Source organism: Melanerpes formicivorus, unplaced genomic scaffold (genome assembly GCF_026170545.1).
Source record: "Melanerpes formicivorus ecotype bairdi unplaced genomic scaffold, bMelFor1.0.p_v2 SCAF_7, whole genome shotgun sequence".
In the NCBI taxonomy this organism is placed as follows: domain Eukaryota; kingdom Metazoa; phylum Chordata; class Aves; order Piciformes; family Picidae; genus Melanerpes; species Melanerpes formicivorus.
Window position 1 is genome coordinate 17308557 of NW_027142359.1, and position 13046 is coordinate 17321602.

Below are 13046 nucleotides of genomic sequence, written 5' to 3' on the forward strand. Positions count from 1 at the left end.
TGCACACCAGTGGGCTGGCTTGGGATGACTTGCAGCCAGAGTGCTGACTCAGCACCTCAGCTCAGAGTCACCCTTTGCTTTCATCTGCACCACAAAGAGCCAGAGAGAAGTTTTGATACAGATGCATGGACACGGTGACCACTGAGGATGAATTAGTGTTCTAATGCTTAAAGTGTTTAATCAGTGTGGGGCTGGTAAGGGCTGTTTTATCCAGAAGTAGCCCAAGTCACAAATGATGAGATGGGAGAGCCCAGTAAGCCGGCTTCTCAACTGGATGCACGCAGTAGAGTTTGGGAGTTAGTGTTTTACCAAATAATGAACTCTGAAGGTTTTTAATTTATTATTTTTTTAAAATAATTTGCATCTTCCAGTCAATTTGTAAAATTGCTATAGATCCCTAAATTTTATAAACCTCATTTAGCAGTATTTGTGTTGTACTCAAATATGTATAAAGCGACAAGAGGGAAACATGTTGTTTCATTTTCTGCTGTTTCATTTTCTCCATTTTTTTGCTAGATTATGTGCTTCTCTGGGTTTTTTTTGTGGGTTTTTTCTTTTGTTTTAGTTTTATTTTGCTTATTTCTTGTCTCTTGGAGGTGGGAGGTTTATATCCTATTAAAAAAATGCTGCCAATGTATTAAAGAAAATGGAAATAATCTTCTTCAGAAGCTTTACGTTTAGATAAAGTCTTGTCTGTGTTTTCACATAAGTAATATTTTAATATGGTGGGGGTTGGTTGGTTGGGTTGGGTTTTTTGGGTGTTTTTTTTTAATATATATATCTCAAGCAGTGAAGAGTCTGAGGACTTTGCTATGTAAAGAATTGTGCATGTGATTAATTTTACACACACACACACAGAGTCTCATGAGCACGCATGTATTCATTAAGGCTCTCTGGTGTCATGGTAAAAGTGCTTGATGTTGAAAGTGTTTATGATTGGCTGTGATGTTGAGGTGCTGCGAGCCTACACTTTCAAGCATTTCCCAGACAAGAAATGAAATGCAGAGATCAAGGTTTGTGAAATGCAGTCTTCTAGCAGATACCAGCATTATATTTTTAAAGGTGATTGTAATTAGTGTTTCTAAACTATTCTGTACCTCTTACCTTGAGAGCACTTTGAGACGTGTTTTACCAAAATCTGACTTGCTTCTTCTGGGGATGGGTTTGGCTCAACATCTTTTGGTCTAAGCAAATTGAGTGCGTTTTTCTTTTGACCGTATGACAAAGAATAGGTAGTGATTGCTTGTCAAATGTTTTTTCCCATCAGGGATTCCAAACAAATTTAGGAAGGAGCAAAGCCAGTATTCCTAGTGTTTAACTTCTTGAGAATCATCCTGGGTTTTGGCATGATGAAAAGGAAAGTGCGTCACAAGTCAAACTGGCACTGTCTCATATCATCAGTAATGCTCATTTCCACATCATTGATTTTTACTGACGCTGCTTCAATATTCATTTCACCGCAGAATTCTTTAATTAAAAGAATTGAAGCTCTTCTTGCTTGTTTCTATGTTCTCTTCAGCTGTATTCTTCCAGTCTTGAAAGAGCAGCTTCCTGTCCCCCTTTAGGAAAAGGACGGGAAGAGAAGCTCAAAGACCTTCATGTAGCAGTTGCCAGAATGTTCAGGGAAGTATCCTTGGAAGGAGGAATCTTGTTTTCTTGGAATCAAGCCAGCAAAATGCCACTTCTGCCCAACACTTGGAGGTGAGCAGTAGTATGGGAAGACAGTATGGTTGCACCAGGGACCTGTTTGTTTGCACTGTTAAAAAAACAACAAAACATTCTTCTTTCTTCTCTTCAAGTATAAATCAGGGTATGAAAACATGTTCCTGTAGTCTCAAAACTGTTGCCTACCTATAACTTTCCTTGTTTCCACTTGAGCTCTTTCCTCAAAAATACCACTTCTAAGATTGAAGGAGTTGTGATATTCAAGACTTCAGAAACAGTCATAATGTAAAAGAGACTCTCCCCTTAGGGAAGGAGGAAAGTTATTGCTCAGATTTTTTTCTTTTTACAGACCCTTTTCTTGGTGAGGGTAGCTCTGATGAAGCAGAAAATAATAAGCAAGCTGAATGTGGGTGGTAGCCTGCAATGGATGAGGCTAGTAATCGCCTCTGTTTACCATGGTCCTGCATTTTGTATTGTGTTATCAACAGAAAAAGGAATGGTTTGTTTCTTGTCAGCTGCCTTGGTGTTTAAAAAAAAGAGCTCTCTCTATATGGTCTTTTTGTTATGAGTTAGGCATCTTAGGTGTTATTTCTTATGAATCTCCTCTTTGAAGGAAAGTGCAATGAAAATTCTCACACCTAAAGGGTGGGCTTAAGAGATAATGAAACGCTTTTGCTTCTTTTTGCTATCAAACATCTCTTCAAACTGTTTGCTGTGCATTTAAATTTTTTAAAGTAATGGCACATTTTCCAGACTGGGGTTTTAAAATCTCTCTCTAGTCACTTACTCTCAGGACTTTTTTTTTTGTCCAGGCTGTTTCCCCTGATGGTCTTCCTTGTATGTGGAGATTATGGATGGGGACACCTAAATACAGATGTCTCATCTATGACATTCAATTGGAGCCAATAAATGCAGTAAAACTCACAGCAGATGGTGTCCTGGAGCATCTGTTGTATGGACCCTTTCCCTAAACTGATGATGTAAAAATGCATACAGAAAGGAAAAAAAACAAAACCAACCCCCAAAAAAACCCAAACAAAGGATTGTTACAGCCCAGCAGAGAAGCAGCAAGGCAGGCTCCTACCCACCCCATGGAAATTGATGGCTACTATACCACAGACAGGATGCAGGATTTGGTGTTGTGGTGTTTGTTGTGGGTTTGTGTGTGTGTTGTTTTGGCTTTTGGGGTTTTGTTTGTTTGTTTCCTTTGGACTTCATTCTTTACAAGTCAGAACTGAGATAAACTTACCAGTAAAAGGTGTTCATGAGTGCCCTTGGGTTCTACAGAAGCCATGGCTGATGCACCTTCTGCCTTTTCAAGCCTGGTCAATGCTGCAGGTACCAACATGCTCACTAAAAGCGTCACTGTTTTGTTGGGTGGCCTTTAGTTGGAGTACTTTATTCTTGCTGCAGTGATTATAAGCCTGGGATTATAGCTCTAATGGCTCCATAGGAGAAAACAAATTTGTAGGAAGTGTATATGAATATGATGTCTAAATATCTGTTCATCAGCCATCCAAGGATGGGAAGAAAAGTGAATTTGCACACTTCAGTTGATGTGAGAACTTGTATAAAGAACACCTGAAATAACCCCATTGCAGACTTGCTGAAGAGATTGATGTGCTAGAGATTGATGCAGTTCTGTAATCTTGCAGTACCTTAAAGGCAAAAGAGAAGTTGGAGATTTTTCATACACCTTGTTGTATGCCCCTGCAAAGTTGATTTCATCATTTTGTCAACAAAAAATATAGCTCATGGTCTGTGTCAAATACGCTGTTTATGCAATGCTGGTTTGCTGATCACTGAAAATAACTTTTCAGTTAAAAAGCTTTCTCTGTGAATATCAATATTTTATACAGAAGTATTATGTAATTGACATTGTGTCACCATTACAGCCCAGCATGGAGGAACACGTTGTTAAGCTGATGTCCTTTGGGTTGTTCAGTATAAATTCGTCCACTAAACTGATGTGTCAGTGAATGATTAGAGTAAATCTTGTGTATTTGTACATAGCTTTTTGTATAGAGATCATGGAAGGGGAGGATAAGAATTGCTCTATCCTGGCAGTCTCTGCATTAAAACTTGAGTGAGAAGTGTGAAAGGTAGTGCAATGGCTTGCTTTGTTGTCGGGCACCACTGTGGTTACAAACACTTTCCACGTACATTAGCAATTGCCTTCGTAAAGATCCATGAAAGAACCAGACTTCATGCTTAATCTGACTGCTCTTTCAAAACACAAACCAAGAAGTCTGCATACAGGGTTCCTCTCAATGGCTGCCATCCACAAACTTTGATGTACTTGCTTCCGTCTAATTAAATTAAGACATAAAGACTAAATGATCTAGATTAGAAAAGGAGCAGACAATGGGGAAATGAAAGTTTTCATGCCCAAGTTTTTTAAAGTAACATTTGCTGTTTTATAAGCCATACTAAATTTCTTCACTGCTTTACCTCATTGGCATCATTGTTAGCAGGCACAAAAGGAAAACTGGCTTGATAGTTGTGCTCCTCTCCTCCTGCCCCTCTGACAACAAATGCATTGGCTCTTAAAATCAGGAGTTGGAGGAGGGTAGATGCACAAATGCTTGTTGGTGCTGCAGAAATTGAGAGTTCGGTTAGTGGTAGTGCCTTGATGGAAAGCATGTCTAATGAGAATAATGGGAGAAGAGTAATTCCTGGGAAACAAGTGGACTGGGAATTTGACAGAAGTATACTAATAATAAATCAGGAAAATGAAAAATGCAGTGGTTTGGACAAGACTGTATTTGCAGTGGTTAAAATTTGTGGTTGCACTGTGCTTTGTTTTTAGTGTAATTTGATTTGGGATGTACCTGTGTTGAAAGATGAATTTAAGAGTGGCCTTATTAGCATCAATTAGTTTAACTGAAATGTATTTTAAAGAAAGAAGCTGCAGGGGCTGGGGTTACAGGAGCACAGAAACAGTAAAGCATGCAGTAAAGCCAGAAAATGGGGCATGTAAAAATGCAAAAGAAAATAGTGGCAGTGTGACAAAGGAAAAGGAAGAGCAAAAATGTTGAGGTAAATGTGAGTAAATAAATATAAAAGAAAATCTTAAAGGATGAATGTTTATGTAGTTTGGCACTTAAAGTATATGAAATCTGTTCTTTTGAGGGAGTCTTGTCTCCAGAAATAGGGCTTTCATGCTTGCAGCTGAATGGCCAGGCTCTGCCAGTTTGCAATCAGCCTGAACGCATGTTGCCAAGTAATGCAGAACCCTGTGTGGACATACGTATTCATTAGATTGAACAGGTACCTGTAATGTTACAGCTTGAATTGGTGCAGTACAAGCCTGGGTTTGGCTGAGTAGTTCTGCACCTGCCTAGTTTGTGTTGTGAAATTGCAGTCTATGTGCAGAGAGGTCCAGAGCAGCCTGATCATGACTAGTACGCAGCTGGTCAGTGCTCCTCCTCTGCTGTTTGTTTTGTGAATGAAGAGAGGATGGTGGCCTTCTATGCTCTGATAGCTTCTGCTTTCTGTCAGCCCAACCATGTTAAGCTTTTTCAGTATCTGATTATTTTCCTGCTTGCTGTCTGAAATTGTAAGGTCATAGATCTGCCTTGCTATCTGCTAAAGAATGTCATGCTAGAGCTACCAGCAGCAGCCCCCTCTCTTGCTGCCTGTGAATCAAACAGCTTAATATGTGGCACTGGGAAATTTTGCCTGCTTTGCTCATCAGCGTTTAATTTATTAATGTTGTGGTTATATTCCTGCCTTCTGAAAACTTCTTGCTTCCTCTCTTCTGTTGCAGAAAGTGCTGGCTCATGCAGAGGGGAAGACAGGGTAGGTGCAAAGAGAAGAAAAAAATTACAGGCAGCTCCCAATATAAAGAAGGTGTTGGGTGGTATGTGAAAAGCTACAGTAAGATCCTAGTATGGTCAATGAACTCTGCAGGGAGCAGCAGTGGGATCCTGCAGGCTCGCATGGAGTAGGACCAATGCATAAAGTGCCTTCCAAAGGGAGGTGTGGACAAGGGTGGTTTCAAGACCAGCTGGAGCAAATTTGAGTTCATACTGCTGTTCAAAGGGGAGATCTGCCTTCCTGTCCACCCACCTCTGCCTCTGTGGGGCAGGATGCTTCTCTCAGGCATACACCAGGGGAAAGAGTGGGAGTGTTCAGCAGTGGAATGACCACAAATTGCCTTAAGCTGATGACAAACCCCAACTCAGCTGCAAAATGTGGTATTTATCTGTTTAGGTTACATGCTGCTTTTGACAATACTTCTGCAGGAGGTTTCTGTGCTGGTTTGGGGTTCCTGTGTGGTGGTTTGTTGTTGTTCTTACGCAGCAACAAAGAAGGAAGATGGCATTTTAACCAAAGTGATTGTCAAATGTCTGCTCTTGGCTGGATACTTGGAGATACGTGTAGAATAGAATTATTTGGTTGTGCCAAAATGAAACCTCTAATGACTGGAAATGCTTCACTTACTAGCAGGTGGTTCCCCCCCAAATAGTGTGATTATCCCCCCTTCTGCTTTCTTTACAAAATTCATAGCAATTTGTTCTCGAAGTACATTGTCTGATTCTTTTCACTATTAGCAAAGATTGATCTTTTTTTTTTTTCTTCCATGTTAAGTGCAACAGAAGTAATGTTTTCCTTAGTGGAAAATATGTCTAAGTGACTGCATTTATGAAGGCAGCCACGTATATAGGATGTGGCATTTGCAGGTTTCACGTGTTCTGCCTGAAGTGCCAAATGTCTCGCTGTGCTTTGAGACTAAATTGACACTGGATATTGCCAGCACTCCCATGTAAGTGGAGTCTAAGTCTTTCCTTATGCTGAAGAGGTCTGAAAGAAGTATTAAATAAGGAGCACATGTACCACTTCTTATAATCTAGTCCCCTCTGGCCCTCTTTCATTTCCTTTAATCTTCTCGGTACCCACTGTCCCACATACTTACTCTAACAGTAGATGTGTGTTCTTAGAGCAGATGTTTCTTTAAGTAAGGCATTGCTTTGTTTTAATAAATTGTGGTTGTCACTTCAAAAATGGAAGGGGGAGCTAAAGGAAGAAGTGTAAAGAGAATCCTTCAAGTAGGACTTGGAACAAAATCAACAGGGATTTCTGTGGCAAAAACTGTGGGAAAGATTCCTTGGCCGGTCTTGTCTCTGCCCAAATATCTGCTTGTGCACTGATATGGTTTTCATGAGAATTTCTGCTTTAGGTTGCATTTTGGTGTGGGATTGTTTTGTTTGTTTGCTTTGAATTTTGTTTTAAAAACTTATGACTGTGTTTTGTCATTTGTTTCCATCCACCTCTCTGCAGGTATGTTCCATCTCATGTGCTCAGTCCCTTCTGGGAAGGGGAGGGTGGTGGTGATGGGCTTCAGCAGTCTTTCATATTGTAATACAGCTCTTGAAGACAAGCTATGCTGTCTTTCCATGCCTTACCAAGTGTGGTGGTGCTGCTGTTTGGCCTCTCCTGACACCCTTCCTTAAAAGCTGATGCATTTTCAAACAACATAGCCTCCCTGCTTTAGAGGTGGGGCCTAGCTTTGCCTTCTGTTTTCAAAAACTGTTGTCTTTGAGGTGGCTGCTGAGGAGGGGCTGGGCTCTGCTTAGGCCCTTCTTAGTTGGGTCTTTCACCTTGTCAAAAAGTTACAGAAACAGCTGAGGTGTTGTTTTGCCTGGAGAAGAGGAGGCTCAGGGGAGACCTCATTGCTCTCTACAACTACCTGAAAGGTGGTTGTAGCCAGGAAGGCGTTGGTCTCTTCTCTCTAGCAACCAGCACCAGAACAAGAGGACACAGTCTCAAGCTGCACCAGGGGAAGTTTAGGCTCGAGGTGAGGAGAAAGTTTTACACTGAGAGAGTCATCTGCCATTGGAATGGGCTGCCCAGGGAGGTGGTGGAGTCGTCACCATCCCTGGAGGTGTTCAAGAGGGGCCTGGATGTGGCACTTGGTGCCAGGGTCTAGTCATGACGTTGGACTCGATCTTCGAGGTCTCTTCCAACCTTGATGATATTGTGATACTGTGATGGGTCCTGTGGCTGTGACAGCATTTTCTGTCAGAACTTAAGTACAATCCGAGGGTCTGTTCTGAAACCTTTGTAAAGTATCTAATCAGAGCGTTTTCACTCCTGTGTATTTAAAAAAACCCAACAGTCTCTGAAAACTCCAGCGGGGTATGCTGGTAAAAGGGATTTAGTCCTCTAGAGACTGCTTGACTACCCCCCACCCTTTTGAAGGAATAAATGTTTCAAGATAAATATTTTATTTGTGTATTTGGCAGTATCTCTCCTGTCTCCTTATCCTGCATCCCTACTGCTAAGAAGAAACCAGGAACAGCAGGTTCCTGTTGACCTTTAAAGTGCTCTCTGTGGAAAGCATGACACAGGGCTTGTTGCTGTGGACTTCTGAGCGCCAGCAGGTGCCAACCCTGAAAAGGCCTTGAAAAATAAATGAAGAGGGAAGTGTGTGTGTGTTGATTTGGGGTGTTTCTTTGACTGCAGTGGCCAGGGGGCAGCTCGGGTGAGTGAGTGCACTGTTCTTGGCACTGGGCATAGTCCGTTAACAGCGGAGCAGCTTTCCACTGCAGCTGCAACCAATGTGGCAGGGACAGGGCATGCAGCCAGTTGTCCCTCCCTGTGAGCCCTGTTCCTCATTTTAGGGGGCTGTCCCCATTTGTGGCAAGGTGCTGCTGCCAGCTGGGGCTTGCCAGCCTTGCAGTGAGCACCTTTTTGTGCTGGCATTTGCACTCTGGCCGCAGTGTGTGGTGGCTGGTGGTGCTGGGCAAGGGTTCACACACACAGCACTGCAGCTTGGCACAGCCAGGGCAGAAGAGGCATGAGAAGGGCAGTGACGCAGCGGTGGTAGCCAGCCTGCTGTGCATGGAGAGTCTTGCAGGGTCATTCCTGTTGCTAGGGGATTTTTTTCAGTTATGGAGAAGCATTGGTCTACTTAGCAGCTCTCTCAGTGTTTGTTGATTGGAGGCAATTACTGTAAAATACTTGATTTATAATGAGGCATACTTAATAAGCAGCAAAGTAAAATAAATACTTGTGAATTACCTGCTGGAGGCTGGCTGTTCATTTTGCTGTGTTGTTGGTTTCCATCTGTGAGCTCTGTTCAGCCCTGGAGTCTCTGAGTAGCTTGTGGTAACACAGCTGTGCTGGGTTCTTGGCTGGTGGAAATGTTGGCTAAAGGAGGAAGGACAAGAATCTTTCTTCATCCATTTTGTTCATCCCAGGAATAGAGGTGTCTTCCTAAGTTTTTCCAGGCAGCTTATTGACTCAAGGTGGGCTACTTGCCTGGCATACTTCTGTACTGCAGCAGTTCAAATGTGAGCAAAGTGGTGGTGTGGAGTGCATGCAGCGTGCAACTACCTCATCATTGGAGTCAAGTCTAGCTCTTACGGTGGTGTGTGGAAATGGTGGCATAGAAGTAGCAATGCTCTTAGTTAGATTTGGATGAGCCAATATATTGAAGAAAATGTGGGAAATGGCAAATTGTTAGTTTGAGGGATTTCTGCTTTTCAGGAATGTGGCAACTCTTGAGTATTTCTGAAATTGAGCATGAGTCTTATTTTAATAGTCTTCCCCAGATGTTGGGCACTGGTGGCAAAAGGTTGAGTAATGTTCTGATTCTGTGTGACAGAGTTTTGGCATTTCTTTGACACTCCACTAAGGTGAACCCTTTATTTGGCCACTTTGATTCACAATAGTTTGTTTTTGTACAGGAGGAGTTCGGTGGCTCTTGTCAAAATGAGAAAGTGACCATCAGCACTTGGCTTGGTATTCCTGTCAGCAGAGCCTCCTGGAGCCAGTGCTTAGCCCAGCTGAAGCCAGAGGAGGAAGGAGGAGCACAGCCTGATCAGGTAGTGAGCCAGGAATGGGAAAAGTTGCCAGTTGCCTGATGTCAAGTTGAAGTGAAGTTGTGGATGATCATTATAAAAATAGAGTTTTGTTTGTTAAAAAGTCTTGTTAATGTGTGTGATACAATGGTGTCCCAGTAATGACAACCACATCATTTGTGTGCCTGGTATGGGTACGTGTTACATGCTTGATTTCTGTAACAGATCTGAAATAAACTACTGCAATCTTACTTTTCCTAGGGTATTTAATTTACATATCTCATGTGCAGTGCATATCAGTGTATTTGCAAGAACCTGTATCCAGACTCCTTTTGAGTTGAAAAGAAAAGGTCAGGAATGCTTTTAACAAATGTCTGAATGTTGAAGCACAATTTGATGTTCTGAGGAAAGAGTTTTTCCTCAGCTTTATTATCTATCCTAATAGGGAGATAAATGCTAACTTTGAAGACAATATTAAGTGACAACCATGGAGCACAGAAAAGTTGCAGAGTGATGAGTTTTAAGACCAAACCAACTGACAAGCTCGTTAGCTGTGTTTTTATTTTCTGAGATTCCAGTGACCTGTTCCTAGAAACTGTTATTTATATTTGCATTTACATCTTTCAGATTGTCATACTCAAAAGATGCAATTAGGTTCATTTGGTTATACAAAGACAGAAGTTGAAGGCTTTGGTTTATTGCATTTGAATATTTTTTTTCTTACATAATTATACTTTGCAGTTCATGTAGAACTCTTCAGAACACAAGCCTTACAACCAAAAGCATTGCATATTTATATGCACCTTTAGAGAACAGGGCTACTACCTGTGTAGTCATTCAGTGCTTGGCATGGCAGTGGCCTGCAGCTCACTTTTAGAGGAAAGCATTATTTGAAGAGGCGTGGGTTTTTTCACTTTAAGAGATACTTCCTCTCCAGAAACACCAACATCTGTCCCTTAGGCTGTCTGAATTTTAGTCACATGTTGATGTGTGTGTTGTTGGGTGTTTTTTTGAGGGGGTTGGTTTGTTTGTTTGGGTTGTTTGTTTCTTTGTTTTTAATTGACCCATGTGTAAGCTAGGTATTTGTATAGATGATCTCAAGAAAATTGTTCCTAATATTCTAGGGATAATTTCTAGGCCTGTCCAATTATATTTTCCTTATGTGGTTAAAAGGAAGACCTTTTATAGTGTGCATTGGGAATCCTTTGCCTTCTTTTATTTTTGTCTTGAGAAATAAGACTCAGCATTTATTTGATTTAACATCCAGCTTCCTGCTTCCCAAGGAAGAGATAGCGGCTCCTTTGCCTGCAAACATCCCTCCTGTGGAGAGGCTTTGTTGGGGAGTTAGAAAAAAGCTAGCAGCTACTAGTAAAATAGCTGCATGGCAGGATGAAGAGGGATTACTGAAGCATTACTAGGAAGTTCATGGCTGTATACAAGACCTTATGTATACAAGACCTTATGACCACAGACAAGCTGACCTAAATTCTGCAGCCAGGCCTTACTGGCTTCTGTGATGATGTGATACGGCAGGCTGGATAACCTGCAGCAGGTCTGGGTTTTTAAGAAAAAACAAGAGGACAGAAAATACTTATATTTGAGTAAAAACACAGACAAGGCAGTCTTTATAACTACTCAATCTATCTTAAGTTTCATTTTCTAAGCCATACTTGTCTATGTTTTTTTACATTGTGTGCTTTTCATACAGTCAGGATGCATTTGTATTGTAAGGACACTCATTAGGAAGAGTGGAGAGATTTACTCCAGGATGGGTGGTTTTATTCGTAATAGGTTTTTATAGGTGGTTTGAAGTTGTGAGGTAAGCTTTAGTAAAGAAATGGTGGTATCACAGAGTGGTGGGGTTTGGAAGGGACCTCTGGAGCTTTAGTTCAACTCTTCTGCTAAAGCAGGTTCACCTAGAGCAACTTGCCCAGGTGGGTTTTGATTATCTCTAGAGAAGACTCAGCAGCCTCTCTGGGCAGCCTGTGTTGATGCTCTGTCACCTCCAAAACATTTCCTTACGTTCAGATGGAACTTCCTGTATTCCGGTTTATGCTCGATCCTCCTTGTCCTGTTGCTGGGCACTGCTGAAGGGTCTGGCCCTGTCCTCGTGACTTTTGCCCTTAGATATATATAAATATTGATAAAATCTCTTCTCAGTCTTCTCCAAGCTAAACAGACCCAGGTGTCTCAGCCTTTCCTTAGAAATAATGCATCTCTTGAGAGATAATGTATAAAATATATATTTTCTTGGTGGGGAAATAATTGTCCCAGCTGACAATCATGTCTTGATGGGGGGGAATAAGATTAGTATCTATGTGACATAAATGGAATGTCTTGCATCTGTTTCTCAAGGTTATAGATTGCACACAAAACGTGACACAAAAATGCGAATAGAAGATGAAACACCGTGTATGTCCAAGTAAAGTTGGTCAGTACCAACCTGTGTGCAGAATTTACTGCTGTTAACTTCTTGTAGGAGGATTGTGACTACAGTTTAGTTTCTGATCAGGTAACCCATCTGGTGGATATGGGGAGGCCTGTGGATGTAGTCTGCCTGGACCTCAGCAAGGCCTTTGACACCATCCCCCATAGCAAACTTCTGGCCAAGCTGTCAGCCCATGGCTTGGACGGGAGCACACTGCGATGGGTTAGGAACTGGCTGGAGGGCCGAGCCCAGAGAGTGGTGGTGAATGGTGCCACATCCAGCTGGCGGCCAGTCACTAGTGGTGTGCCCCAAGGATCAGTGCTGGGCCCTGTGCTCTTTAACATCTTTATTGATGATCTGGATGAGGGCATTGAGTCCATTATCAGTAAATTTGCTGATGACACCAAGCTGGGGGCAAGAGTTGATCTGCTGGAGGGTAGAGAGGTTTTGCAGAGGGACCTCGGCAGGCTGGACAGATGGGCAGAGTCCAACGGCATGAGATTTAACACATCCAAGTGCCGGGTTCTGCACATCGGCCACAACAACCCCATGCAGTGCTACAGGCTGGGGTCAGAGTGGCTGGAGAGCGGCCAGGTAGAGAGGGACCTGGGGGTACTGGTCAATGGTAGGCTGAACATGAGCCTGCAGTGTGCCCAGGCAGCCAAGAGGGCCAATGGCATCCTGGCCTGCATCAAGAACAGTGTGGCCAGCAGGAGCAGGGAGGTCATTCTGCCCCTGTACACTGCACTGGTTAGGCCACACCTCGAGTACTGTGTCCAGTTCTGGGCCCCTCAGTTTAGGAAGGATGTTGACTTGCTGGAACGAGTCCAGGGAAGGGCAACAAAGTTGGTGAGGGGTTTGGAACATAAGCCCTGTGAGGAGAGGCTGAGGGAGCTGGGGCTGCTTAACCTGGAGAAGAGGAGACTCAGGGGTGACCTCATTGCTCTCCAACTACCTGAAGGGAGGTTGTGGACAGGCAGATCTTGGTCTCTTCTGCCAGGCAGCCAGTACCAGAACAAGAGGACGCAGTCTCAGGCTGCGCCAGGGGAGGTTTAAGTTGGATGTTAGGAAGAAGTTCTATACAGAAAGAGTGATTGCCCATTGGAATGGGCTGCCTGGGGAGGTGGTGGAGTCACCGTCATTGG

The 13046-nt window shown here is 42.7% G+C and overlaps 1 protein-coding gene across 2 annotated transcripts in view; it reads left to right on the top strand.

The window, feature by feature from the left end:
* The window catches only part of LRRC8D (leucine rich repeat containing 8 VRAC subunit D), a 51187-nt gene that overhangs the window by 2727 nt on the left and 35414 nt on the right, over window positions 1–13046 (top strand). The window contains exons 1-2 of one of the 2 annotated variants that reach the window (XM_068141220.1): window positions 1588–1701; window positions 9360–9497. The gene's annotated coding sequence lies outside the window, so the exon portion shown is untranslated. Of the gene's footprint in view, window positions 1–1587; window positions 1702–9359; window positions 9498–13046 lie in introns of those variants that run through there. The other variant, XM_068141219.1, reaches the window with a different exon arrangement.